Here is a 3,279-nt window from a genome sequence, read left to right as displayed (position 1 = left end):
ACAGTATGTCCTTCCTGAGATGGTGAAAGTGAAATAGAAGGGTGAATATGAATACTGTTACAGTGCATGTCCGTAACTTCAGAGCCAGTCAAGAAACAGCCTGGAGAACCCAAGCATAGAAGCTCAAGTTTAATCTGAATTGTGCTGCGTTCCTTACAGACACTAAAAAGAAAGCCATCTGACCTGCCCTCCCCTTGAGAGCAATTACCATTGCATTGCTACCATCTGCTATCCTTTCTGTTCCCACTGGCCTTTGGAGTTCATGGCTTTCTTCCCAAAGTTTCTTCTTTTATCTGAGACCATTCTATGAGACCCTAATCCACAGAAAAGAAAGTTAATCTTCTCTGATCTGCATGGTTGCTTCCACCCATAGATTGTTTCCCTTGGTGAAGCATTTAGCACAGAGCCAGAAGCACACAGGCTCTGATAAAACACTCTAGAGGAAGAAAGGCTTTCCTAGTGCAGCTGTTTGGTGTCTGTGAATTTCTACAAAGTTTGTCCAGTTAAAACTGCCCAGTTTGAGAATTGTATTGGCAAGAAATGGACATGGATAGCTGGAGTCACTATTCATTTCTACTTCATAACAAGAATGTTCCCCATCTGTTTAAGTCCCAGGTCTCTATTTCGTTTCTGTGCCCATTCCCAGCCACATGGATGAATACTAATCCCAGGTTTGCACCACTTGAACTGCTGCTACCAAGAACAATGAATAAGAGCTGTGGCTTGCAGCACCCTATGTGAGCAAGACTATGATTCATGGGCTAAGGCCAATTTCCCAACTTAATCAACTGTGTTTGTTTAACCACTAACCTGTAAAATGCATGCTTGGAAGATATACAAGAAAACAATATGGTGGAATGGTTGTGAGAGGCGAGTGAAACAAAAATATGAGGAAGTATTCAGTAAGGGTGAAGAACAGGAAAATGGTTAGTCATTGTACATGGCAAGAATTTTATGAATAAGAGTAAACCAGAGCCAAGAAGGAAGATACCAGTGGGAGATAATTATGACAGTAGCAGGAAAGATAAATGAGGGAGTCCCAGTACTCTGTGAAAACCGGTAATTGATGACGATGGAGAGTGGCAGGGGTAAGGAAGGGTATAGCATCAAAGAACTAAATACTGTGAGAGGAAACTCCTATCTGTTGCCCTGAAAGAAAGAGAATAAATAACTTGACAGGAGAGAGAGGTGTAAAGATGAAACCTACAACACAGGTGTGGTTTTTGTCCTCTCACCAACATAGCAGGCTCTATGGACTCATCAGAGATGACAAAGAAATAGTCCAAACGTGACATAAAGATCAAAATTAAGCCTGAGATACAGTAATGTATAAGAACATGATGCCCTTCTTTATACTTTATTTTATTTAATATATATTTTAGATAAATGAAAATAATATATTTATTTTATACAGATGACCTGAGCAATGATTAAGTGAACAATCAGAAGAGGATATAGGAAATTCTGTATTTACTGAATTTCTTAGTTGCGCTACAGCTTTGGAGCCTTGAGGACCCAACCTAGGAGTTCACAAAGGGCTCCCTCAAGGTCAGTCTTGGTGGTACTACCTCCAAGATTTATCCTAATTGGGGCAAAAAAGTCAAATTTAGTCGTATAAACAATTAAGAACCCATAGAAGTGGGTTGCAGCAGTTTGAAGTCCAGTCCAAGTGGAACAAGGCAGGCTCAAGAGCGAATACATGATTGTTCTTAGTTGTAGAAGAGCAGCCCAGGCCCCTGAATAGTCATGTGACTGGGAAGGCACGCTGAGTTATGAGTCGACATGGGATGGGAAATTAGCACAGTCCCAACAGTGATGTTCACTGAAGAAAGCAGCAGTGAGCCTCAGAACCACAGGAAGTCTAAAGGATGAATCTTGGAGATATTTAATATATTTTTAATTGAAATCTAGTTACACCATTCGCCCCTTTCCATTCCTCCCTCCAACCCTTCTCATGTTCCCCCCACCATGGCTCCTTTTCCGCTGCTGCTGCTGCTGCTGCTATTGTTGTTGTTGCTGTTGTTATTGTTGCTGTTGTTATTGTTGTTGAGAACAGAGCTTTTTCCATACCATATATTCTGATTGTAGTTGCCCTCCCCCAAAATCTTCCCAGATTCTCTCTCTTTCCCCAAAATGTGTAGCCCAAGCTGGCCCAGAACTCATGATCCTGTTGCGTTAAGTAATAAAAAAAAGGATGCACCATCCCATGCTAGCACCGGCTACTCTCTGGTTCCTGCGGTCTCATGCCTCCATGGCTAGCCCCATGCAGCAATCGCCCATCTTGAGGTGAGCTGTCACAAATCCCTGTAACTCAGAAAAATCAAAACTCTAGAGGTTTATAATTTATCAGTCAGATTTATATCACCACAGACTGACTTTCTTCAGCCTTTGACTGACTTGCTCTGCTTAGCCTTGCACTGCCTTTGACCATATGTTCTAGTCTTCTGGCTCCTTCTCATTCTCTGGTTCTTTCTTCACCTGGGTCTAGCTTGTTCTCTCTCTACAACCTGTCTCTGTACAACTGTCCTGGTAAAACAGCCTCTTCTCCTCTTCACTGCTTTCTCTGAAGTAGTCTCACTTTTTCTCTCTCTTCTCCTGAGAATTTGGCAAATCCAATTATGTCAAATCTTTCTCTAATTCATCACTTTGTCAATTAGATAGCACTTTCAGACATGGGGGGTCCCTCTTATAAACTAACTTTACTTTCATCCTTTAGGATTAAAGGGGAGTGCTAAGGGCATGAGTAAGGTGTGTGCTAAGGCTGAACCACACCACAACCAGGAACAGGTTTTGTCCAGTAGACAGCACAATCTCCAGGTTAACTGTGTGATCATATATCCTGTAACAACCTGGGATAGGCTTTGAGGTTTCAGAAGCTGAAGCCAGGCCCAGTGTCATTGTCTCTTCCTGCTGTCTGCAGATTCAGATGTAAAATTCCCATTACCTCTCTAACACCACATCTGCCTCCTTGCTGCCATGCTTCTAGCCATGATGATAATGGACTTAACCCCTGAAACTGTAGGCAAGCCCTACTTAAACGTTTTCCCTTGTAAGACTTGCTGTAGTCGCTGTGTCTCTTCACCAGAATAGAAACTCAAACTAGGATGGATGACATAGATTATGAAGTAAAAATGTCAACATGAAAGGAAAAAACAAGGCGGATCCTAAGCTTTCACCTTCCCCATCTCCCTGGAGAAAAACCATGAAAATAATACCAAGATCTCAGCACACAGCTTTGAAAGAGAAAAAGAGTGGGCTGGGGATTTAGCTCAGCGGTAG

The sequence above is a fragment of the Rattus norvegicus genome, chromosome 8, assembly GCF_036323735.1.
Source record: "Rattus norvegicus strain BN/NHsdMcwi chromosome 8, GRCr8, whole genome shotgun sequence".
NCBI lineage: Eukaryota > Metazoa > Chordata > Mammalia > Rodentia > Muridae > Rattus > Rattus norvegicus.
This window is presented reverse-complemented; position numbering follows the sequence as displayed.